Raw genomic sequence first — 25,929 nt, 5'->3', positions numbered from 1 at the left:
CCCAAGGGCCCAGGTGGCCTTGGACCCCAGCCCCGCTCAACACTCTTCCCACCCCTGCACCTCGGGTCTTCCTCGCTCACTGGACACCCCTCCCAGCACGTGGCACGGGCTTGTCTCTGAGGCCGGGGTGCAGCCCGGGACCAGAGAGAATCTTCTTCAGCCAGGGCTCGACCGGGAGGAGGGTGTGGAGCTCTCACCCCCAACCACTTCCTTGAGATTGAGGCTGTTATCGAATTGCCCATGTCCCCTTAGAATACTGCCTGTGACTCCCCAGGGTCCTCAGGGCCACCCCAGCCCGTGCCCACCCCACCTGCTAGGGCACCACCAGGCAGGGCAGAGGGGTGGAGGGAGAGGCCAAAGATAGAGGGGCCGGGGGTGGGGAGGGGGAGGAGCACACAGGGAGGGGAGAGGAGGGGAGACGGGAGAGGGCCAGGGGGAGAGGGACGAGGAAGGGGGCAGAATCATACCTGGACGCCTCCTTGGTGGCACAAAGTGCACGACAGACACGTAAAGAGCGCGAGTGGCTGAGCAAAGGGCTCTCCTTGCTCGCAGGCAGCAGCCCTGGGGCGTCGGGGCGGTCTTCCCCGAGTCCGAGTCCGAGGAGACGGAGGGGACTTTGAAGCTGGGCCACCCCAGCCGCCACCCCCTCAACGGAGCCTCAAACAAAGGGGGCAGCCGGGGAAGATAAGCTGAGAAGCCTCAGCCGCCAGCCAGCGCCAGCCAGCGCGGGAGAAGGGGCGCAGGTGACAGCAGCCCCTGGCAACCGTTGCCCTGGCAACCGTTGGCAGCTGCAGGGACTAAGTCACTGCTGGGCTCCGACCCAGCATCGCGGTGCGACTCCCTAACTTGTGCTGCACCCAAGTCCTTCCACTCGGACGCCGCCCGTCCAGGCGGGGAGCTGGCGGGAGGAAGGGCAGGGTTCAGGACAGCAGGTTGTGGGGCGCAATGGGGACACCTGCCTGTCTGGAAGGGACCTCACAGAGCCAGAGCTTCCAGTTTCTCAAGAGAAGCAGAGCCATAGATTTTTACATGAAATTCGCAAATTCATGCAAATTCATGCGATTTCATGCAAATTTCATTGACTTTAAAACCACATCTCTTCCGAACCCAGTAGGAGCCGCCCCCGTGGCCAGGTTCTGCCTGCTGGTAGCTGGATTTGGCCTCTGGCGGCTGTCAGACTGTGGCCTTGGCCTCACGCTGCCGGGCTGGACACTCCTTAACTCCCACCACTGGCTGTCGAGAGCACAACGTGTGCATCATACTTCCCTAAAAATTCCTCCTCCAGAAAGCCTTCCCAGATTGCCACAGTCCATCAAGAATCCCCCTCCTGAGTTAGCCCTGGGGCTGCAGGCTCCTCCCGGCAGTTTCCTCCAGAGCTCCCCGGGGGCCAGAAGTGGCTCAGACTCTCCCTGCCAGTCCGGGGAGGGAGGGACACAGAGCCCAACCTTCGAAACCCTTCCCATGAGCCAGGCACCACGCTGGGCACCTTAGACATCCGTCCCCACCGCTCTGCAAAGTTAGCCCTGTGGACCCAGCTTGCAGACAGGCAAACAGAGGCCCAGGGAGGGGACGAGACTTGCTCAAGGCCACCTAGCTGGGAAGGGAGGAGTATGAAATTCAAACAGAGATCTCCTCTGAGATGTGAAGGCATCAAGATCAAATGTCCATCTGATGCTTGACTAATCCTCCACTTCCCCCAGTTTCCCAGTGCACAAACTTTATTTGATTACCTCCAGTGACAGGGAGCTCACTTCCTCCCAAGAGGACACATTCCTTTGATTTCTAAAAAGTCCTTCATACCCACTGAGTCAAAGAGAAGAGGACATCAAAACCATGAGGTGTCCTCCGTGTGCCAGACGGGGCACCAGAGAGAGCCGGGGGCCAGGGTCCCCGGAGAGGGTTTTGGCTACAGACTAACAGCGGGGCCAGCAGACAGGGCCGGACTCCTCAGGGGTGCAGAGGCCCGGGTCTCAGTCAACCAGCTGTGAGCACTTGCCCACACGCAACAGGGGAAGCCCACGGGCCATCACGCCCCAAGGCCTTGCAGGGGCTTGGGGACGGTTTCTGGCAGAGGCCATGGGAAAGGCTGCAGGGGCCTGGCGGTGCGGGTGGGGGGAGTGTGGTCCCTCTGCAACGCCCCACCCCTGCGATGGACCAGAGCCAGGAGGCGGCTATTGTCTCGCTGCCGGCCCAGAGCCGGTCCCATTCAGGCGCTATTTTCGGCCCCGGAGGAAGAGGAAAAGAAAGCAAAGAAAGGAGCCGCTGTTCTCTGGTGGAACCTTCCCCGGAAAGCGAGGTGGCCGTGGGCCGGAGAGGGGCCTCTGTTGATCAAAGGCTCCTGCGTCTGAAAGGGGCTGGCAGGGGGCTGCGCTCAGGGCACCCCGGGGGCGGGCAGAGATGGGGCACCCCGCCTGTCACGCACGCTGCTACGGCAACGCCCAGGGAAAGAGACACGGCCTTCCCGTCCCAGCCACAAACTCCCAGCGACAAATGTGCTCTGAAGCTCAAGGCTGCGGGAGCCAAAAGCCAAAGCGGCTGACAAACCACTTGCCTGCTTCACACCTACAACACCCCGGCCAGGGCGAGGGTGGGGGACAAAAGTGACGAGGCTCATAAGTCAGAAAGCTGAGGCTCCGGGAGCAGCGTGACTGCCGAGCTAACGACCCCGCTCCACCCCCCAAGTCCCCTCGCACCGCGTCCCTTCCCTGCATCCGGCAACTCCAGACAGACCCCTCCTATATCCTCAGACTCACCTCAGGACCTTTGCACGTGCTCTTCCCTCCACACGGGACAGTCTCTCCAGGTCCCTTCTCCTGACTGGCTCCTGCCCGGGGCTTAGCTCAAATGTCCCCTCCCCTGAGAAGCCCCCCGTGACTACCCGGTCGAAATTGCCTTCTGCATCCGTTACTCCCTTCCGTGTTTGTTTTGTTGTCTCTGTGGCACCTCGCACCAAAATGACCTGCCACCTGCTCGCTCCTTACGCATTCCCAGCGTGGGCCATGCTCACTGCCGGATCTCTTGTGCCAGCGCGGTGCCCGGTCCACAGGACGGGCCCCATGCCTGCCCGTTGAATAAACGAATGAGTGAGACCCAGCTGGGGCTCTAGCCAGGCCAGGCAAGCTCCAGGCCTCTCCCCGATAGGACCCAGTTCCTGACACTAGAGATGCAACCCCAAAGTGCCGCTCGGGGTAGATGGGGGGTGGGGAGAGGGGACAGTTCAAGCACCAAGCCATCCCCCACTTCCCAGCCTCTAACTGGATCAGGGGCACATGCCCCTCTGCCAGCTGCTTGGCCACAGTGGGGCTTCCGAGACGGGGCACAGCCTGAGAGCAGGGATAGGATCCGAAACACCAGGCTGACTCCCCCTCCAACACACATCTGCCTGGTAAAGGCTCTGAGAAGTCCTGCAGTTCAGAAGGCTGCCTTTCCTAAACCACTGGGGCCATAGACAGTTTTAATGTGTGCTGGATTAGACGATGTCTGAGATCCCATCTGAACCTATGAGCAGCAAACCTTGGGTTTTCTCTCTACGTGAAGGCAAAGTTACACCTCCAAGGCCCAAGAAGGCCCACTCCTGTGGCTCAGGCTAAAGGAGGCCCAGGCAGGAGGTTTGCCAATGAAGGTGGGTCACCTTCCCACTGCTGCAAATGCCAAGCTTCCACCTGGGCCCCCCATGGGCTTTCCAAGCAAGGAGGGGGAAATGGCACCTGTCTGTGGCCAGGGAGGTCCTGGGGTCTAGGAACCTGGGGTGGGGTGTGCCCCAAGAACCTGCACAGACTCTCAAGAGATCTAGGGCAGGGAAGGGAACCACATATGAGCACAAACCACGTGATATGCACTCCCGTAACTCCATGGCCATTCTATGAGATACCATCATTCCCATTTTATAGCTGGGGAAACTGAGGCTCAGAGAGGAGAAGCCACTTGTCCAGGGACACAGAGCCGGTAACACTGGATGGAAACGCAGTTCTGTGCACTTCCCTGTGCCGGCTCCATTGTCCTGCGTGGCCCCACCCCCTGCCCTGGCACCTCCACGACACGGAGGGCTAGCACCAGCCACTGTGTGGAGGTGGAAACCGAGGCTCAGAGAGGCTGAGCCACCCGCCCAAGGCCTCACAGCCCGGGAGCAGGGCCCGGCCAGACCTCGCTCACTCCTACACTCTCGTGGGCTGCAAACACCGCCGTCCTCCCTGGGTGGCTGTCACTGCAGCTTCTGTCCCGGGCTCCCCAAACCCAGGACTCCCGCATGCTGACGTCCACGGCAGGGTCTCCAAGGAGGGCACTGGCTGTCCTCCCCAGCGTGGCTGGCGACGGGTGCTGCGCTCGGTCCCTGCTCCCCCTCCCCCCGCTCGGGCACCAGGGCCGGCAGGAAAGAGCCGGAGAACAGACCCGCCCCTCTGGTTCCCTGCTGTGTGCACAGGTGGCAGGGCCCACAGAGGGCGTGGCAGGCACAGCCGCGGCGTAGGATAAGGACAGCTTTGAGGAAACGGTTCCTCCCGACCCTGCCCACTGCCCAGGGCTCCAGGGAGGTGACGCCACATGCAGGTGTGGGAAGGGGCAGTGCCATGGGGCTGGGAACACCTTAGCCAGCTTCGGCCTGTCGGGTAAGGGGACCAGGGGCCCTGAAGATGCAGGAGGTGGATGTCCCACACCCATCACGGATGATGCTAGAATGACCCACGTGCTGCTTAGGGACTTAACGACTGGGAGAACGTGGGAATTTGGTGGCCGTCTCCCCCAGGGCCAGAAAAGCTAAGGGCTGGAAAGAGCCGTAAAGAGGAGCCTCACGTGATGTCCAAGTTCCCTCTACATCTTCCCTGCCATGCTTGAACACCTACAGGGACGGGGAACTCACTACCTCCAATGGGAACAACCATCTGCAGTGCTACAGGGGGAAAGTCCAGGCTCACAGGCAGGAGACAAGGTTCAGGTCCCACGACTGCCCAGGGACCTTGGACCTGCTTCCTCATCTGTGAAATGCAGGTAAGGATCCAAATCTTAAAGGGCCAGCAGCACCCGGGACTGAATGAGGGTCTTTGTGGGCAGTGAGGAGTTTGGCGCATGCCCAGACGGTGACACGGCAGGGGAGCCGTGGGCAGAGGGCACCAGGGCCGAGCGTGACTCAGCTGCCCCAGCCAGCCCCTGGGGTTCACCCCTAGCATTTGTCACCATAAAGGCAGGTGGGTCTGGGCAGTTGTCCCTCGGGCATAGGGTTAAAGAGCCAGGGTGCCAGCCTGGGCCAGGGACCCAGAAGGGGTCAGCTGCTCAGCCCAGCCCCCAGGGGCTGGGGGAGCCTCGCTTAGCAGAGAAGCGACCAGAGCCTCCTCTCCTGGCCTAGGACAGTGGCCTCTGTCACCTGGAAGGTCAGCAGTTCTGTGGCTCTCCAGGCTCAGGGTCACTTATAACTAACTCCCAAACCTGGGCGGCCTCAGGTCTTGGGGGGCAGGAGCGAGCGCCAGGCCGGACAACACCTCAGGCCAGCAGATCAAGACCCCTTTGGAAGGGAGTGTCCAAGGGACTGGTGTCTCTGGGGATCGGTGTCTTTCCCAGTGACATCGAGGGAGATGGGTCAATGCTATGGGACAGTCTCTGCAGCAACCTAAGAGAAGGGCTTGGTGGCGGCCCAGAGTAGTGGCAGTGACAATAGACAACAGCACTTACGGTTTGCCAGACACTGCACTCAGCGGCTAAAATCTAATGGCTCGCTGATGTGTCCCAAGGTGCCATCACACCCTCATTTTAAAGATTAGGAAAATGAGGCACAGAGAGGTTGCTACACTTGCCCAGGTTCACACAGCTGTCGGAGCTAGGAAAGAATCAGGCAGCTCCAGAGCCCACGCCGCTCACCGCCCACCTTGTGCTGTCTCCCCAGGGGGCAGCTGGGCTGGCAGATGGGGAAGCCACGGTCAGGACAGCTGGGGACGGGGTCTCCTTGTCACAAGTCCCTACGACGTGTGGCTGTCTCAGGCAATCCCCACAGGGTCTCATTTAGATGTTAGAGATTTTTACAGCCCAAGTAGTGAGACTCAGGGAAATCGAGCCTCTTGCTCAAGGTCACAGGTCAAGGATTTGAAGCCAGTCCTAACTCAACGACCCTTCCGCTGAGGTTTCAGGAATCACTCTAGGAGCCACACGTTGTGCTAGGTACACACTCTGCTGCCATTTGTTGCCCTAAACTTCAGCAACAACCTTGCAAGGGGCTGGTGCTGTGATCTTCACTCACAGGCGGGGAAACTGAGGTCTAGAGACGCCATGACCTTTGGCAGCGGGAGGCAGGTCTCCAAAGCTCGTCTCAAAAGTCCTATTTACCCCTGCGCCCTGAGGCTTCAGGCCAGGGCTGCTGAGAGGAGCAGGACAGAGGCCTGGGGACGGGAGGGTCTGCGAGGTGGCAGAGGCAGCTTCTATCTCTGTTTTGGAGTTGGTGTAAGTGGCCCTGAGCCCGAGAGCCAGGCTGGAGCCATTAGCCATAGAACCACCAGTCTTTCAAGGGACCAGAGCTGGGCTGACTCCCGGACGCCAAACCCCGCGGGCCCAGGCCGCCTCGCGCTAATGCAGACAGGCCCGTCCCTGCTGCCCGGAGCTCTGCCAGCTCCGCGGGGCTGCGCTTTTATCTCGGCCTGGAAACTGCCGAGCGCACCATAAACGCCTGAGCCGGCGCCAGCCCGGGAGCCTGCGTCCGCCGCACGGGCCTCCCCGCCAAAGCACCAGCCAGGCCGAAGGGGGCTGAGCGAGTCCCGCTGGTGTCCAGATGGCCCCAGCTCTCCTGGCGATAGCGGGGACAGGAAGTAGTAGTCGCAAGTCATCGCAGGTTCTGGGCCTCCATACACACTTCTGCCCGGTAAGGCTTAGCGTGTCTGTGGGCCAGGTGTCGCTCTGTACGTGGGCCAGGTATCGCTCTGTGCACTCTCCTGTGTTCACTCTCAGTGCCCACGACAGCCCAGAGCTGGATGTGATTAATATCCACAGTTTACGGGTGGGGAAACTGAGGCACAGGCCCACGTTCACGCAATCAGAGAGACACGAAGCCAAGATTCTCCCTGGGAAAGCCAGCCCTGCTACCTCTACGGGCCCTGTCGCCCTAAAGGGGCGTGGGTTTGGCACTGGCAGGGGAGGGGTTCAAGACAAAGGAGCGTGACCTCTGGCTCCCAGCATGGTGCTCGGCCAGCCCAGGAGCCCTCCCCTCCCGGAGACAGGGGCCCAGACTCCAGAGCCCCAAAGACGTGAGTTACTCGCTGGGTAAGGCTCCTAGGCCTCAGTGTCCTCATCTCTAAAGTGGGCACAGCATGCAAAGCACGGAGCCCAGGGCCTGGCACAGTCTGAGGTCAGGGAAGGCCCAGGGCTGTTCCAGTCCAGGGGTGTCTTAGCCCACTCCTGCCAGGGCAGGCCGGCACGGGGCCGTGGTCAGAAACTAGAGTCCCAGCCTCCTGCCCAACCCTCGGCCCGCCCCGCATCCCAGCCCAGCCCAGGGTCTGCAGGACTCCCCAGGGCGCAGGCGTGTGAAGACCAGAGGCAGGAGGAGGGGCGAGGTCCCGGGGAAGGCAGCCGGGGGGAGGCTGAGGCCGTGCCAGGGCCCCGCCCCACCCGGGTGAGAGGCCCCTTTGTGCCAGCCTGCCCCGCCCCCCATTTGCCATCTGCCCGGTCCCTGGAGTCTGGTCACCCTGGCTGCCGAGTTCGCTCACATGATGCCCCCATCTGCTGTGAGTCAGAAGGCGGGGGCCTCGGGGCCTCCCCGAGGATGGGGACGGGGTGCCGGCCCTGCTCGGGCTCCGGTCCAGGAGGAGGCGGCTGCCCTGGGGTTTGGGGCAAACCGTGCCGCCCAGTTTCGCCCATTCTCCCTCCTCCGTGGCCTCCCTCGGGCCCTGCCACATCCAAGCCCGTCCCGCGTCCCTGAGGCCGGCACAGCGCCCCGCCCCCACCCAGACACGGCTTTTCCCCGGGATGAAGGGACCGGGGGCCCAGGTCCCCCAGAGCGTGGTCCGCGGTGGCCCTTCCCGGCCATCCTGCGCCCTGCCTGCTGCCACCTTTGTTGTGCCAGGCCTGCTGGGAAGACCCTGCCCGCCCCCGCCACCCCTGCAGCCCTGCCACAGCTCTGCCACCTCCCACTCGCCCCTCCCCTCCTCTCCCTCAGCCATGAAGCTGCCCCCGAGCACGAGCCCTAATCTAGCAGACAGGGACGGGGACAGCACGGCCAACCCCACAGGGCAAACCCAGCCGACCCTCCCTGTCCTGCCAGGGTCGCAGGCTGGGCCCCAGCCACATGCGGCCACCTGGCCTGGCTGCGGGCGGCAGTGTCCTGCAGAGCGCCCCCGCCTCCCTGCCCCTGCAGAGCAGCTCAGGACCCTCCAGCACGGCCCACCAGAGCCATGACATGGCCCACGCCCCGGCTCCAGTGCCCCCTAGACCCCCCCGCCCCCCAGCATCATCTCCCAAACCTTTTCCCACACGCTGTCCCCTGCTAGGAACCCCCACCTCGTCCCCGAGCTCGGACACACGTCAACGCCTTCTCCCTCCCGCCGTCCTCCCAGTGCCCTGCCTTCTGCAGACTTCCCGGTCCTCGGTCCTCATCCCCTTCCTGGGCCCTCTGTTCACTGCTTATCTCACCCCCAACTGTCTTGTTTGTTTGTGTCCCTGACGAGAGGGGCTGTCACTCCAGGCTGACTTGCCCTGCCCCGTGGCCCAGGCCGGGGCACAGGCCCTCCATCATAGCCACACCTGGAGCCCGCACCCTCCCTCACCTGGCACCCTCAGAGCCAGGCCCCAGGCAGGACGGCCATGCTCACCCCCACACCCATTTAGCAGCTGGGGCAACTGAGGCCCAGAGGAGAGGCAGGGCAAGGTGGCTGCAGTGATGCTAGGGCTGAGGTGGGCCTGTATCTCGGGTCCCTGGGGGTCCTGCAGCACAGTGGGGTGTCCCACCCCTGGACATGGGCAGAGAAGACCCCCAGGACCCTGGCCTAGGCTCTGGGGAACCCGCCTGGCAGCCTGTGGCTCCTGCTGGCCAGGTATGCTCCTTCTCACCAGTCTCTGCCCCAAGGGACCCAGCCTCCGCCCCAGGTACCCTCGGGAAGGGCAGACCCTTGCCACCAGGTCTGGGCCACCCACCAGTCCCCAGAGACCTTGTTTGCCTCATTCACTGCCATGTCCCCAGGACAGCATGGAGCACACAGTAGGCACTCAATAAATGCTTATTTAACATAGCCAACTTCCTTGGCCCTCTGAAGGAGGCTATTCCCACCTGCCCCACAGGTCTCAGGCCACAGCGGCCACAGGGGAGCCCCATCCCCGCCCCCTCAGTAAAAGGGGCAGCGGTCCCCTCCCGAGGGCCCCGAGCCCCCAGCTCTGCACACAAGGAGGCTGGTGGCAGGATAAGAACCACTGGTTTCCCACCCCGGTGCGAGCGGGCGGGAGGTCCTATCAGTCCCACGCAGGCGGGAGCCCTGAGGTCTGGTGGTTGGTGGCAGGGGACCCTCGGCCCCAGCCTGCACTTCCCGTCCTTCTGCCGGCTCCAGCACTGTCTCCAGGCGCCCTGTGTTCAGACCCCCCTGCCGGTCTCCTCCCAAAGAGGGACTTGGTGGTAAGAGTGGGACCCCGCCCCCAGGACAGCTGCGGGGAAGCCGCACTCAGAGGCGTCGTGCCCAGCCAAAGTGCCCCTCTTCCCTGAGCTGGCCCTGGCCTTGCACCCCTGACTTGCTCTGTGGCCATGGGCAAGCCACTTCCCCCTCGGAGCCCCGGTTCTCCCATCTGTACAGTGGAACCTCGACCGCACAGCCCAGAGAGCAGACCCCCGCTTGCTGGGACCGCTGACTGTGCCGCTGGAGCCTCAGTTTCCCCAGCCACCAAATGATGAGTGGCTCTGAGAGGTTCTGCTCCTCTTGGGCCCAGCACCCCCCTGCTCAGACATCTCCCTGGTCATGCACCCCAACTCTAGAGACCCCTCCACGGCCATGATCATCTGGGCCGGGCCCCACAGAGACACCAAGACCCCCCACTCTACCACCCTCTGGTCAGCTGTCACTCACTCACACACACACACACACACACACACCCATCCCTCCTCCCACCTGCTGTACCTGGTGCCAGGTGGCGGGTCCGGCGTTGGGGCAGGGGCTGGACCACCTTTCAGGGTCCACCCCGGAGGCTTAACCTGCCGGTCCCGGTCCCCGCAGGCTGCCGAGTGAGCCGGCGTGTGGCAGGCTCCAGCCCCTGTCCTGGCAGGGCGGCAGCCAGTGCGGAGCCGGGGGAGGGGCCGGTGTTTGGTGGGGACACCGCCCCCCTCCCAGCTGGCTCCTCCCTCCTCCCTGAGCTCGCTGGGGATGACGGAGGATGCACATGAGTCACGCATTTCTCAGAGAGACACCGGGAGGGGCAGGGCTGAGGGGCTGAGGCCGTGGCCCTGGGGGATGCCCGTGACTCAGCACCGGCGAGAGGTCACCTCAGACTCGCCCTCCTCCAGGCAGACAGGTGCCAGGCTTCAGGGACGGGCACAGCTGGGGATCACCCTGGCTCCTCGCCCTCCATCTGTCGCTCCCCCGGGGCTGGTCTCCCCAAAGTTCCCGCAAAGAGGCCTGGGTTGCCACGGCAACAGGCCCCTCGGATGCTGCCCTCCCCGCCACCCCCCAGGCCCAGGCGACAACTGCCCCTTCCTGAAGGAGAGTCCAGCCTCCTTGGCAGCAGGCGGGAGCCGGCGCTGACCGGCAGAGCGGAAGGCAGGCCGGGAGGGAGCGGTGGCAGGCAGCCTGGCACGGGGCCAGCCGGGACACGCACAGCTGACCAGCCGACCCGAGTCCGCCTCGGAGCCGGTGAGTCCTCACTGCGAGGGGGCCCACCACAGTGCTCCCCAAGCACGCATGGGCTCAGCACGCCAAGACTCAAGTTCTGGATTCTGAGACCCCAGGGCCTCCCAGAAACGGTCTCTGTTGAGCCACAGGGGAAACTGAGGCCCAGGTGAAGAGTCATCCCTGGCGTTTCCAAAAGCTCAGAGAGAGAAATTTGGAGATGGGCCAACGCACCGCCCCGTCCCCTTTCTGGCCACTCGCCTGCCAGCAGCCCCTCCCACTGCCAAGGTTCTGGAAGCTTCGGATAACTCACGTGCCCGGCAGAGATTCCCGTAGGAAGTGCCTAAGGATCTCACAGCGTGAGGCCGTGGGCGGCGGTGGCAATAACAGTAGTAAGAACAATAGCAATGACACTTGCTGCCCATTTACTCCAGCCTCTCCCTGCCAGCACCACCTTGCCAGGCAGCGGCAGGCGTCTGACTTGTGGCGGAGACCGGCCTCGCCAGCCCTCAGCAGACGGTCCCCGCGTGGGGGGGACGACGCAGCGGAGACACGCAGCTCGGGGAGGAGAGCGGCCTGCCCAAGGTCGCGTAGCTGGCAACGCTGGGCTGGGAGCGAGCCCAGACACCCCCACCTGCCTGCAGGCAAGAGCGCAAAGCCGCCCTACAGGGGGCGGGGAGGCCACAGGCTTCCGTGCTGCCCACGCTAGCAGCCCGCTGTCCAGGCTGGGCCATCCAACGCCCGGCAGGCGGGCACGGGGAGCACTTGGCCGTGCCAGGCCCGCCGCCCCTCCCAGCGCCGCAGTGGGGCCAGGCGGGACAGCCCACGCTGCGGGGCCAGCATGCAGGAGCAGGAGTGAGTTATCCAGGAAAGGATGCGGAGTCCCTGACATGCCATGTCCCTGGGCAAGGCGCTGCCTCTAAGCCTCAGTTTCCCCAAGGTCCGTGCTTCAGGGCCTGGCCAGCTAGTAGCTGGGGCAGCCTCCGCTGTTCCCCAGGGGCCAGGCCAGCAGGGCAGCTGTCCCCCGATTCCCCCCACCCCACCCCACAGAGGGTGCTGACCAGCAGGGGGTTGAAGACTCCACTCTCTGCAGATGGCCAAGGGAGGGACCCAGCAGCATGGAGCCGGCTGCCGCCCTGGCCACATAGGAGAGGCCTGCGGGGCAGCCTGGCCGGGGCAGGAGCTGGCTTGCCATGCTCTCCATGCCCCTCTCACCACCAGGCTTCGCAGAGGCCTACTATGTGCTGGGCACGGTGCCAGGCCCTGGGGCGGGCAGGAGGGGAAGCAGCCCCAGCTCTGAGTCTGGCCACGGAGACAAGTCTGGCTGTCACCGTGGTGACACCTGGACTTGGTTATCAGTACCATAGAGCCCAGAGGGCGCCAGGAGTAAAAGGAGAGAAACCAAATAAATTATTATTAAACATAATACTATCTATTATTAGCACTAATAGCAGGACTAATAATAATCTGCCAAGCCGGGAGGGTTTACCATGTTAGATGCTCTGCTTTATGTGGGTCGCTCTCATGTCATTCTCATTTCACCCTTGCAACCCTGTGGGGCCTTCAGATGCGTGGGCTGTAACCAAACACCTGACACCAGGTGCCAGGCCCTCGCTAGGCACGTGATACCCACCACCTCCTTCGGTTCTCGCCGCAGAAGCAGGGCTGGACCCCCACACCCGACATGTAGGGATGGGGGAGGGGAGATGTCAGAAACGTCCTTGAAGCGTGGGGGCACAGGACGGGGTGCCGGTCTGGAAGGCAGGAAGAGCCCACCCTTGGGCACAGTGGGAGGGGGTGGCCCTGCGGCATGTGGGAGCCACACGTCCCCCTGCTTCCAACGGGCAGCTGGAAACACCTTGCTGGGGTGAAGGAGTGAAGGGTGGGGTTCCCCAGACCCACAGGAGGTCATAAGCTTTACCGGCTAGTGACAGAGACCGTAGATAGGGGTGGCGGGCACAAAAATCTGCAGTGCAGGAAGCCTTCCACTTTAAGGGACAGGGGGGAGGGGTCAACGCTACCACTGAGAAGTCAGGAGCCAGACCAACTGGCCGCTACTCCCAGCCCTGCCAGCTGGGTGGCTTGGGCAAGCATCTCTCTAAGCATTCATCTCCTCACTTGTCAAGTGGGGACAAAAATAGCACCACCCATTGGGCCGATAAAATGAAGCCACATGGGTAAAGCTCGCGGCCCGGGCCTGGCACGGCACGAGCACCCTGATGCGCTTGCCGGAGCGTGGCCGCTCAGAGCAGCCTGCAAAGGAGGCAGAGAGGGGCCAGCAGGGAGGTAGGAGACCTTCAAGAACATGTGGACCCCAGGACAGGGAGAAGAGGTCGGGCAATCCTTGTGGCCCACTGTGACTGAGTCCTGGGGAGAGGCCTGGGTGAATGGGAGGACATCCTGGGACTGGGAAGGGATCTTCGGCCCCTTGTTCCACCTCGAACCCTCCATCCAGAGCAGCATTTGAGTGTGACCCAGCCTTGCAAACACTGAAGAGCCGTGCCCACCTATGCGAATGGCCGTGGGCGACCACTGCCTGCTCAGAGGTGGGTCTTTATTGCACAAGAGCAGCTCAAGTCCAGACTTCTCGTCTCGCAAGACGAGTGACCTTGTAAATCATCGAGCGCAATGCCTGGCACACAGTAGGTGCTCAATAAATGTTGGCCAATGTCATTATCACCATCAAATCAACACACAGGCCAAAGGCCCAGCACTGCATGGTTTGGAGAGCCCTTTTCACACCCACTACCTCCTCTACAGAACAGTGACGATCGTTCCCTTTTGGGACAGATGGAAACTGAGGTCAGGGAGAGGCCCTTCCCAAGCCTCACGGCAAGTCAGCAGCAGGGTCGGGACCCGAACCCAGACCACGTGTCTCATGGCCAATGCTCCAGCCACCTCCCGGTTCGTTCCCGTGGGAAAGCCTCCTGGGCACGGGCGCGGGGCAGCCGCAGTCCCATGATAACGCCACCTCCCACCACGCCCGCCGCGGGGCCCGGCAGGGACGGCACTGCGCATGTGACTCAGCGGCCTCACAAAGGGAGCTGTGTGCCCCGTGCCCGAGGCCTGCCTCGCCGCCCGCCGCCCACCCCCCGCCGGGGAAGGGGCAGGAGCGTGACAAGGCCGGGATGTAGCGGGGCAAGAGCTGGCCTTGCCGTTAAAATGGGGCGAGTCCGGCAGAGGTTCAGGCCCGGGCTTGGGGTGCGAGAGGCCGCGCCCGCTCAGTGACGGAACGAAAGCCAGACAGGCGGGGGGAGCGCCCAGGCCCTAGGCCTGTTTTCTGAGACCTTATTTGGCGCTCCAAGGACAGACTCGATCCAGCTGGCTCCCTCGGGGGCGGCGCCCGCGCAGGTGCCCCGCCCGCGTTTACCTGCGTCCCCTTTCAAAAGCTCGGTGGCTGTGGTCAGGGAGGAGCCACTCCCCGGATGCCGGCCGGGCTCCTTCCACACCTGGCCGCGGCACTGGCCTCTCTCCACTCTGTGCCCCGAAGGTTCCAGACCTGGAGCCCACGGGCCCCTCCTGAGCTCTTATCCTGTGCCAGGCAAGGGGCTTGCCTTTTCTCCCACAGTCCTGCCAGGGAGGCTGTGCCCCATTTGCCAGAGGAGGAGACTGAGGCTGGGGCCGGTGGCGGGTAGGCCAGCCCACGAGCACACCGGATTCAAGCCAGGATGTGACTTTAGGGCTTGTTTCACACCTCGGTACCCTCCCTTCCTGGTTCCGATGGCATCTTGACCGTATGCCAACAAGAAGCATCCTTGGGTCTGGCGGGACCAGGCTTTCTCCTCCCCCGTGGTCACCGTGTCCCTGCCCTGCCGGGGAGGGGCCCTGCAGAATGCAGCTCCTTAGCTCAGGCCAGCGGGGCCTCCAAGGGCCACCCCCGCTGAGCGCCCCGGGAGGCAGGCACGCCTGGGTGCCCAGCCGCCGGAGACAGGAGGCAGACAGGGTGGCCGCCCCCTCTCCCTAGGCATGACGGAATGTCTGACCCTCCGCTCAGGCTCCCAAGGGCACTTGGCAGGAAGGCTGGAACCAGCCAGAACAGGCCTACAAGGTCGTGCTGGCCGCCCCTGCGCCCAGGGCAAGGCCGGGGGCCACCTCCAATAAGCCTCTCCTCACCCCAGTCACACGCCTGCTGGCCTGGGCCCCTCTTGCAGTGTGCAGGGCCTGGCGTCCTCAGGTGAGACTCTGCCTTTGGACTGCTCACCTGTGTGCCCCTACCCCAAGGCCATCCCACCTGCTGCTGTTGCGCTCCTTGCATCAGCAGCTCTCTCCGGCCTGGCCTGCGAGGTCCAAGTGGCAGCTGCTCAGACGCCAGACCTAGGCCAGGTGCCTCTGGTCAGGCAGTGAGGCAGCCTCGCTCCTGTGCCAAGGGAGGCAGGTAAGCCCAGAGAGGTCTAGTGACTACCCACAAGGTGGCACAGCAGTGTGCAAAAATGGCAGGATTTGCTCCATCTCAAGGGGGACAGTGCAGAGTCCCCAAGGTCCATGCTATCAGCCTTGATCTCCCCATGCACCCCATCCCCACCCTCACGCACCCCCAACTGGCACCCAGCACGGACTGCATGAAGGTTTTGGCTGCAAGAGACCCACCTGGGGAGTCCTCAGGGCACCTCCGCTTCCTTACCTGGAAGTGGCTGCCACCACTTCTCTTTTGGCCAAGTGGAGAGCTGTGTGGCGTTGGACTACTCTGTGGAAAGCCCCCAGCCCCGCCCCCAGACCTCCCAGCAGTGCCGCCGCAGTGCCCGGGAGCCCCCGGGGTCTCCCCCTAAGTGCCGGCGCAGGTGGCTCGGGAGGCGGAATGGCGCCGTGATGACAGCCGCCCATTAGCAGGGCCGCCTAATTAACAGAGGGAACGGAGGGGCCCATTTGCTGCCCGCACGTCCCCGGGGGGCCGGCCGGTCGGTGGGGCAGAGCGGGCCCAGTGCCAGCCCCTCCCGGCGGCAGCCGCCCACCTCTGCCTGGCTGGCTGTGGGGCCCATGAGATGGGTCTGCAAGGGGCCAGGGGAGGGGCGCGCCGCCCTGTGCACCCCCTCACAGCACGGGCGGGAAATGGGCCCCGGCCAGGCCCCACAGGAGCGATGGCAGGGCCGGGCCTGTCCCGGGCGTCCTCCACCGCCACCACCGTGCAGGGCCCCGCCACAGAGGCCTGGCCCAGAGCGAGAGCAGCCCATGGTGTGGAGGGGCCCGTTGACTTCCACGCCGTGCAGCCAGGGAGGGGAGGGCTGTGCTGCTGGGTGCGGGGCACTGGGGAGAGGCAGAGGGACCCTCTGCTGGCCGCTGACCGGGCACACCCCCAGGCCGGCCCGTCCCTCCCACCTGGCTCACCAGGGGTGGCTGCCTCTTCCTCCTTGTCCAGAGTCAGGCAAGCCCGACCAACCTGCTCCCAAACCGGTTCCCCAGGGATCCCAGGAGGAAGCAGCAGGAAGCCCTGGGTCCCTGGCAAGCTCTGGGGTGGCCCTGACGTCCTGCGGCCGCCCCCTCTGAGCACTGGGAACAGGCCTCAGCTTCCCAGTGGCAGGGCGGCCCTCTCTGAGCAGCAGGAGTAACCCCACGACAGCCAGGGCCTCCAAGCCGGCCCCCGTTGGAGACGCCCAGAACCCTGAGCGGGCCAAGGGCCAGCCACACGCACAGGGACCCTCAGGGCAACGAACCAGAGCGAGGGACGGCCAAGGTCAAGTGGGCCACGCTGGCAGCCAGCCCCGCCGGCCGTTCCCGCCGGCCCCCACCTCAGCGGGGCTCCCTACCTGGGTCCGGGCGTCTCTCCTCCCTCCGCCTGGCAGGGCGCACGGCGCCCGTCTGAGCGAGTCCAGGCAGGCAGACAGCCCAGGTGAGGCTCCGCCTGCTGTCCAGCCCCACTTCCGCCCCACTGCTGCAGCTGCCACCCCCCATTCCCGGGTGTCCCTGCAGGGGCTGCCTGCCCGGTGGGTGCTGGGTCCCCACCCCTCGCCTCAGCTCCCCAGTGGACTTTGGCACCTCTGCCCTGGGCAGCGGGGCCCACCCAGGGTTGCTGGGGGCGCCTGGGGGAGCCACTGATGTCTCTGCGTCTCGGGATCCCCAGGGCTGCTGGGAGGCGCTGCCCCCTATCCGTAATCCGCCACCCCTTTGTGAGTTTCTTCCTGCCTCCTCCCCACTCCGGCCCCACCTGAATCTGGGCCCAGACTCACCTGCCCGCAATAAAACCAAGCACAGCGGCAGCAGCTGGAGGCAGGAGAGAGGGTGGGGTGTTCGGGGATGGGCCTCCTGCTCGCAGGACATCCAGCCTCCTGCAGGACACGGGACAAAGGGGAAACTGAGGCAGGCAAGCATAGGGCAGGGATGGGAGCCTCTTCCTGGGGAGGGTGCCTAGGCAAAGTGCCCTGGGGGACCCTACCCCACAACACAGGGGCCCTGGGCGCACCCCTCCCCTCCCCCAACACAAAGGGGGCCACCCTGGCCCCCTCGCCCCTGCCCCTCCCGCCCGGCGCCTGCTCCACCCTTCAGGCCTCATTCTCACGCCAGGCACCCACCCCGACACCGACACCACGCTGAGCCGCCACTGCCTCTAAGACACCGTCCAGGCAGTCGCCGACTCATTCTCGGTGTCAAGTGTCACTGCGGGCACTGCGGGCCGGCCCTGCGGGGCGCCGCGTGTCCAGCGTGTCTGTATGCTTAGGGGAGCTGACCCCCACCCGCTGTGTCTCCCCCCACCTCGGCTCCCCGTCTCTGGCCCATGCCCCAGCGGTGTCCAAATCCAAGAAGCAGCGCAGGGCCTGGTGCAGAGAAACCCGGGTGAAGAAGGCAGCGTGGGAAGGAGGCGGGGGTGATGAGGGACGAAGGAGGGCGGCTGTGCGCCAGGCTCTGTTCCAGGCACGGGGGATACAGCAGCCCACCAAACGCAAACTCTCTGCCCTCTTACAGCTGGGGGGAGACGGACGATGAATCAATAAGCAAAGGAATGTGAGATATATCCAGCGGTAAGAATTATGGAGCAAAGTAAAGCCAGGAAGGGGGAGAGAGTGGTGGAGGCTGAGGGTGGGTACAGACTCCGAGAAGCGACTCTTGAGCTGGGACTGGCTGTGGGTGGGAGGGAGCCTTTGGGATGTCTGGAGCGCGCGCGTTCCAGGTAGAAGGGAGAGGTCGTGCAAAGGCCCTGGGGTGGGTGCATGGTGCGTTCACGGAGCGAGGAGGAGGCCAGCCCGGCTGTGTGGCTGGATGAAGGAGCCAGGCAGAGGTGAGACCAGGGAGGTGACGCCAGGTTGGGTGCACAGATGGATGGGGGGTGGGGCGGGGGTGGGCGCAGGTCTGGCGAGTTGCTGGAGAGGCTCCATCCCCCGAGAAGGCCAGGAGGGGCTCTGTCTGCCGGCCACAGCTCAGACCCGTCCCCGGAGACCTGCCCAGACCCCTGGGGGTTCCTGGTCCCCAGGTCCCCTCACCCCTCGTCCCCATGGCAAATTCCCAACTGCTGCACCTGTGGGCAGCCGTACTGCCCTGCCCAGCGGGAAGCTGGGAACCCCCTGGCTGGGCACAGATGAGGGGGCACCAGGAGGCAGATGGAGTCCAAGACGGGGAGGCCCGCAGGATGACACCCGACTGCAAGCCCCGGAGTTTCCCCACGGCCCCGAGATGCCACCCGCTCTGATAAGGACGCCAGGGGAGTCCCAGCGACTTCCTGTATACACACCGGTGCCTCCCCACTCCTGACACCTCGCTCCACCCCCACCCCGTCTGCCCCCAGGCCCCTGGCAGGGGACGGTCGCCCCAGGCTCTGTCACGGGAGCAGCAGGGGCTGGCCCGGAGCCCTGGGCTCGGCCACTCCTTTGCTGGGTGCACTTGGGGAAGTTGTTCAAGCCCTCTGTGCCTCGGGTCATCTATTAAAGGAGGACACGTGCCTTTGCCCTGCTTGCCTTCCAAGGCGAAGGGATGGGGGCAGGTACCTAGGAGCATTTGTGGGCGAGGGGCTGGGTCTCTGGGACCCCCCAAGCCAGGACCTAGCCCAGCGCCCCACGATGAAGCAGCCAATGAAATGCAGCCAGAGAGTGTCTGACACATGCACTGGCCACAGAGATGGCAGTGACAGCTGTGATCCTGGCCACCAGGCACGCGCTACATCCTCGGGAAGCAGCAGCCACCTGGTGCAGACGGGGCACGGGGGGCTGAGGAAGCACGACTGAGGTCACGCCAGGTGCCCTGACCCCAGAGCTCCCACCAGGACTCCAGGCCCTTCACCCACCCTGGGTGATGCCAGCCTCGCTCTGCCCCCCACCTCAGAGGTGCAGACCTCTTCCCTGTCTGGGCACATGGGGGGTGGAGGGGCATGAAGGCCCCCAGCTCTGACAGCTCGTGCTCCAGCAGGGCCCCAGGCTCAGCCTCCACGCTCCCCCTGGGACCTGGTGCTTCCCACAAGGCTAGGAGTGAGCTTCCTGTCTCTGAGGGCAACCAAGGTGTTGCTCGGTTGGGGGTGTTGCCGAGAAGACACCTGCCACATCCACGGGGAGGACTAAATGATCTCTGAAATCGCTTCCTACTCCCAGGTTAATTTACTTGGGCCACGTTTCACTAATTCAGTATTCGTGCACTAAATTGCTATTTGCACAGCAACTGCTAGGTGCCAGGGCCTTACGCTTTAGAAAACAAACCGCCCACAGGGCGGGCAGCGGAGGCGTGATTACTCGGGGCTCTAGAGCAGAGTTCCTGGGTGTGGATCCAGCTCCACTTGGTTTATCTCCCTCACCTGGGTTTGCTTATCTGCAAAACTACGCTGAGAGCAGGATCTATCCATGAGGTTGTTGTGAAGATTAAACGAGACAATGCTGAAGTGCTTCCGCCCGTGGCCGCACGCCGGCCAGTGCCCAGTAAGTGCTGGCCACACACAAAGGCAGACGGAGCTTAACTCACTGACCTTTCGCAGCCCCTCCCGGCCTCCCGCCTTGCTTCGCTATGGATGGCATCAGCCTCTGCTCCTTGCATTGGAACAGCAGGGACATTTTCCTCCGTGTTGGCCACATCTGGAAGAAGGTGTTCTCTCTCCATGGCCAGATGTGGATGTGCAAACCCCCAGCTCTGCAGCAGCCCCAAGACCAGCCCCACCACGCTCGCCAGGCGGAGGGACGTCACGGTGCCGCCTGCCCCCCGCGGTGCGGTGCGCTCATTCTCCACTCTCCGCACCCTTCGGTCACACGCACATGCGGTCTCCCGGCCTCTGTCGTAGGCGAAGGGCCATCTGCTCTCTGTCTGCGGTCAGGAGACCCGATTCCAGTCCTGGGCTACCACGTGCCAGCTGTGTGGCAGGTCAGGGCCCTTCTCTGAGCCTCAGTGTTCCTCATCTGTGAAATGGGGATCATGAGAGGGCCTGTCCCGCAGTGTTTTCAAATGAGGAGACCGGGGGCAGGGGGAGGGGACCACTCTGAAACGCACTGTGCCGACGAGAGGGCACCTGCCTGTCCCAGCAGCTCTGAGGCATGTTACCTGGCCCCATGTCACAGATAAGCAGACTCGGGGCAACCAAAGACAGCTCTCGGCGCCTCGCTGGAGCCCGTGAGAGCCAGCGGCGTCGGCCACACCCTTGGTGTCCGTGGTGGTGCTGACCTTTCCGTGTGCAGCATCTCCGGGCCTTGGTGGGTTCGCCCCGAGTCTCGAGTTGGCTGAGTTCTGCCGGGGTCGAGATCGGGGCAACTGAGTCACCTCCTCCTGGGGCATTTCCAGCCGGGCCTCGGAGCCAGCGCCCGCTGTGTACCAGCCAAACAGGAAACAGGTGAACTCCGGGCGTGGAGACCGCGGGCGCAGAGGCTGCAGCCCAGACAGGGCGCTCGCGCTGGCCCGGCTCTGGCGCCCAGCAGTGGGGGGTCGAGGAGGGCGTCTCCTCCTGCCCCGGGCAGCCCTGCCCTGCCACAGGTCTCTTTCCGCTACCAGACGCCCCTCCGTGTCCCTGAACACCCCACCCCATCTCTGCCTAGAGAAACCCCACACACAGCCCCGACTCCTGGCCGGCTCACGTGTACCCTCTTCCAAGAAGCCCTCCTGGAGCCCTCCTCCCCCGTGGGCAGTCAGCATCCCAACCTTTGAACCCCAAAGTCCCGCATCACTTTACCTGCAAGGACGCCGACATCCGCTCTCAAGCGCCTCCCCCTGCCCAGCCCGCTCCTAAAACTCTGCGTGGATTGGCTCATTGAGCCCCCATAGCAGTCCTAGGAAGGGAATTACATAGGGGGTTACAGACAGGGAGACTGAGGCCCAAAGAGATTTAGTAACCTGCCCCAGAGTCCATCCCCAGTAAGTGCCAGTGGCAGGATTTGAACCTACATCTCTGTTGGACCGTAGGTCCATGATTTATCTCTGTGTCACCCCCAGCTTCGCAGCAAATGCATTTTGTTCATTCATTCAACAAACATTTTCCAAGTGCCCACTAAGTGTCAGGCCTCAAGCTGGGCTCTGTGAGGCAAGGAATAAAAAAAATCAACAAACTAATTAATTAATAAGTAATTCAATAAATATGAAACAGGTTGGGGGTGGTGGCTTGCACCTGTAATCCCAGCACTTTGGGAGGCTGAAGTGGGGAGGATCGCTTGAGGCTGGGAGTTCAAGACCAGCCTGGGCAACATAGTGAGACCCCATCTCTATAAAAAAAAATCAGCTGGGCATGGTGGCGCGTGCCTGTAGTCCCGGCTACTCAGGAGGCTGAAGCAGAAGGATCGCTTGAGCCCGGGAGTTCGAGGTGGCAGTGAGCTGTGACGGTGCCACTGCACTCCAGCCTGGGCGACAGAGCAGGGCCTGTCAATAAATAAATGTGAAGACAAATATTTACATCTGATGTAAGAACAATGAAGAGAAAACAAACAGGTGGAGATGACGTAAAACGGGGAATGCACTCTAGGCGGTGGAGCTTCTTGGAGGAGGTGACATTTGTGACAAGGTCCTGAGGGATGAGGAGGTGCCAGCTTTGGAAAGGGTGGGCCTGGGGCTCAGCACAGCAGGCAGAAGGAACAGCGCGTGCAAAGGCTCAGCGTGGGCAACCAGCTCGGCGAGTTGGAGAAACTGGCAGCCTAGGACCTTAGTCCCAGGCAGTGGGAAGCCGTGAGTGGATTTAGGCAGGGGTGAGGGGACCCATTTACATTTCAGGCAGAGTGGCTGAGGGACTTCGGCCTGCCCTGCCCAGGTCAAGGCCATTGGTCAAGGCTGGGCCGAGCAGGCCTCCTGCAGCCCAGACCAGTTCTGGTCGGAAATTCACCTGCTGACGCCACAGGGTCCCAGTAGAGAGACCACGCGGGAGCCCCACCAAAGCCCCCAGGGCAGGAGGTGGCAGCAGCCTCCCAGTGCTCTCCCAGGGAGGGGGCGCCGACCCTGCTGCATGCAGACAGCTGGGAGGCAGGCGTCTCTGCGTCCATCCGGTAGTCCGTCTGTCCGTCCGCCCTCCTGCTCCCTGCAGCCCTGGGTCCCTCCGGTGTGGGCAGGCGGGAGCTGGCCTCCCTGGCCCTCACCAGCGGTGGCTGGGAAGTGTAAACAGCTGGCCCTCTGCGTGCTGTTCGGCCGTGAGTGCTGGTATCTTCTTTCACACTGACAAACAGGAAGAAGCCAAAACAACATAGACACGAGTTGGAACTTCATCTGTCCACCAGTGATGGGAGCCATTTTTTGCTGAATTGGATAATAATCTTCAAATGCTGAAATCTTCGCCGAGTCAGATAATCGATTTTGAATACCCTGCTGAGGCGGATGAATTTTTCATGCTGTTCCACGGAACCGCTACAGACGTGACGGATTGCATTGGGTGTGCCTCATTAGCATTCTCTCCGCCTTCCATACGCAGTCAACACAACGATAAATCCAGGCCTGATCCGTGCCATTTGCAGATTTCTGTGGTTTAAAATTAACTCCCACCACTGCCAATTTCAAGATGCCGAGCATTGAACGTGGGATCTAGAAAGACGGCCAGCAGCTCAGCAGTACGTAGTATTCCCGCCCGGCCAGCACGGCGGCGGGGTGGCAGCAACCTCAGGGCGTGGCTGTATCTGTCGCTACGGCCGCTGCGAACTGGGTGGCTCCAACAGAAACTGGGTGGCTCGAACAGAAACGCATTGTCTCACAGTTGTGGAAGCTAGAAGGTCAAGGTCAAGATCAAGTTGTCAGTAGGGCTGGATCTCTCCGAGGGCTTCCGGGGCTTTGCTGCCGTCTTTGGTGTTCCTTGGCTTGTAGAAAGCGTCACCCCAATCTCTGCCTTCAAGTACACGTGGTGTCCTCCCTGTGCACGTCTGTGTCCAAATTCTCCTGTCTTATGAGGACGCCAGTCATGGTAAGGCCCACCCTAAACCTCTCATTAACTCCATCACATCTGGAAAGACCCAAGCTCCAAACGTGGTCACATTCTGAGGTTCTGATCAGGGTTAGAACTTCAGCGTATGCATTTGGGGCAGAGGGGAACACAATTCAATGCACTACAATAGGTAAGAGTAAGTGCGGCAAAAAAAAAAAAAATTAGGAAGTGATGCATTTTGGGCACTTACTACCTTTTTAAATATACAGTCATGAGTCGATTAACAACAAGGATATGCTCTGAGAAATGCCTCGTTAGGCCGCTTTGCTGTGTGAACATCATAGAGTGTATTTCCACACACCTGGATGGTATAGTATTTATTTATACATATTTTTTCATATGGAAAACCCAATGTCGCAGCACAGTTACTGAATATCAATCATTTCCCCCTACTTGATCTGTGATGCCAATATCAAGGTTTCTAAACAAGCCCCCCTGTAATCTTATGGGGACCACCCTCATATATGCGATCTGTTGTCTTGCAAAGCATTGTGAGGCAATGACCGTAATTTAGTTGTGTTTATGTAATTTAATTCTTAATAGTGTGTTTGTTTAACGATCAACTCACCAAATGTCTAGAATTTTAACAACCGGGTTTTTTTTTTTTTGAGACAGAGTGAGTGCCGTGGCGTCAGCCTAGCTCACAGTAACCTCAGACTCCTGGCCTCAAGCAATCCTGCTGCCTGAGCCTCCCGAGTAGCTGGGACTACAGGCATGTGCCACCATGCCCGGCTAATTTTTTCTATATATATTAGTTAGCCAATTAATTTCTTTCTATTTATAGTAGAGACAGGGTCTCGCTCTTGCTCAGGTTGGTTTCGAACTCCTGACCTTGAGCAATCTGCTCACCTCGGCCTCCTAGAGTGCTAGGATTACAGGCGTGAGCCACCGCGCCCAGCCCGGTTCTTGCTGGCCAGAACAGCAGGCTCCAAGGCACCACTCACCCCGTGTCCCCTGGCCCTGTGCTGTGTGCCCGCCCAGCTCCCTGCAGGCTCCCGTGGGGGACAGCTCAGGGAAGCTGTTGAGGGCCTGTCCATCCCCTTTCAGCACCCCCAAAAGCCTGGTCTCCTCCTACCGGGGAGGGGCCCTGAAGAAAGGATGCTCCAGCGATAAGCTGTGGTCACGGCGCCGTTCAGCCCCACAAAGAGCTGGAAACAGCCCAGGTGCCCGACACCAGGGAGTGGCCCAGACAGCACAGCCCAGCGCTGCCCCTCCAGGGTGACCAGCCTTCCCCTGCTTTAGCACCGAAAATCCCGCATCCCGGGAAACCCCACGGTCCCAGGTAAACCGGGGGGGGGGGGTCGGTCACCGCTGCCTCATGGTTATAGGGTCACATCAAAAATAAAATGCTTATGCGGTCGGCGTCTGTATAAGTCGGCAGGGCTGGGCGACGTGAGCATCCTCGGATGTGGTGTCCTTGGGGGAGAGGGACCATTGTGACAGTGAGGGACCACTGTAGCAGTGAAACTCGGCGAAACAAGCAGAAAAGAAAGGCGGTGTCTCCACCTGTCTCGGGGAGCTGTCACCCAGCGCCACTCAGAACAGCTCTGCGTGGCATGAACGACGGTGGAGATTTCTGTGTCTGGGTCAAGCCGCGAGGGGGCAGGGACACGGGGCAACGAGGGACAGCCCCAGGCAGTGGGAGAGCACAGGACACTGGAGCTGGCCTCAAGCCCTACCTTGAGGAGCGGTCGCCACTCAGCGCCTCAGTTTCCCCCTCTGTGACATGTTTCCTCCTGGCTGGACGGTTGGGCGGCTTCAGGGAGACCAGCCAGGGAGCGCGACGCCTGGCCTGTCACTCGCACTGCAGCGGTGCTATTAGGCAGTAGCCCGATGGATGCGACTGCGGGTGCTGGGGTTTTTTCTATTTTAGAATGACTTCCCTTATCGCTGTTCTCATGCTCTTCTGTGCAGTCAAACCGAACTCCGCGCCGTGGGCATCTAGGTGCACAGATGTGCACAAATAGAGCCCGAAACTGAATGCGCTGGGGACCGCCGCTGTCCTGTCCCCCAAGCACGCTGTTCTTGGAGGCAGAGGGGCCGGCTGGGGCCTCCCTGAGGTTGCATCAACCCAAGTCGGAACCGAAACCCCAGCCGGCGGTTCTCGCTGCTCCAGAGACAGGAGGCGGGTGGGCGCAGCTCGTGAGTCAGAGAGGGTGTCTGTGCTTCCGGGGCAGCCCAGCACCGGCGCTGCCGCTGAGCCTGACACAGGCTCTGCTCGCCCTGCAGAGCGGCCTCGCCGTTTGGGGCTGCCATCCCCCCGAGGGAGAACACTGTGCCCCGGTACCCCAAAGGGGCAGCCCTGGCCCCTCCCACTCGCAGGAGGATAAAGCGCTGCTTTCCCACGTGCCTCTGGGCGCCTGTCCCCATAATCAGTGCGGCTCGTGCAGGCGAGCGAGGTACCTGGGTGCAATTTAAGGAGGCGCTCGCTGTCAGGTGCCAACGCCCCGCACCTCACTTTAGTCCTCATGTGACCCTATGAAGGCTGGCTCTGTGATTATCCCAACTCGTTGTCAAAAAACAAACAAACAATGAAAACAAAACAAGGCTCAGGGCCCGATGTTACAAAACAAGGCTCAGGAAGCCCTACTGGCTTAGCCACCGCGCCATCCTTCCTCCCCCTAGCACCGGCACCCGGCTGATCCTCAGGTGACCGGGCTCAGTTTCCTTGTCGACAGACCCTGCAGCGACACCGGACCAGGAGGTACAAACGCCGGTGCCCACGGAGGCCGGGCCGGGAGGCCGGCGAGAGGAACAGGGAAGCGGGGGAGGGTGGGAGGCAATAGGGAGCGAGGGGGCCTGGGGCTCACTGGAGAGTGCAGGCCATACTGGGGGCCCTGCCCAGCTCCAGTGAACTGCGCCTTGAGGGAA

General features: G+C 62.5%; 2 protein-coding genes across 4 annotated transcripts in view; one reads left to right on the top strand and one right to left on the bottom strand.

Moving 5' to 3' along the window:
* ADGRG1 (adhesion G protein-coupled receptor G1) overlaps positions 1–16,592 on the bottom strand; it is a 37,508-nt gene extending 20,916 nt beyond the window's left edge. For 2 of the 3 annotated variants that reach the window (XM_012743973.3, XM_012743977.3), the window contains exon 1: positions 10,071–10,161. The gene's annotated coding sequence lies outside the window, so the exon portion shown is untranslated. Of the gene's footprint in view, positions 1–10,070; positions 10,162–16,516 lie in introns of those variants that run through there. The other variant, XM_075995672.1, reaches the window with a different exon arrangement.
* Positions 1–25,929, top strand: part of CIAPIN1 (cytokine induced apoptosis inhibitor 1) — a 328,736-nt gene that overhangs the window by 153,536 nt on the left and 149,271 nt on the right. The gene's annotated exons all lie outside the window — the stretch shown is intronic.

Source organism: Microcebus murinus, chromosome 20 (genome assembly GCF_040939455.1).
Source record: "Microcebus murinus isolate Inina chromosome 20, M.murinus_Inina_mat1.0, whole genome shotgun sequence".
NCBI lineage: Eukaryota > Metazoa > Chordata > Mammalia > Primates > Cheirogaleidae > Microcebus > Microcebus murinus.
The sequence above is the reverse complement of the archived record's forward strand: the minus strand, read 5'-3'. Positions and strand labels throughout refer to the sequence as shown.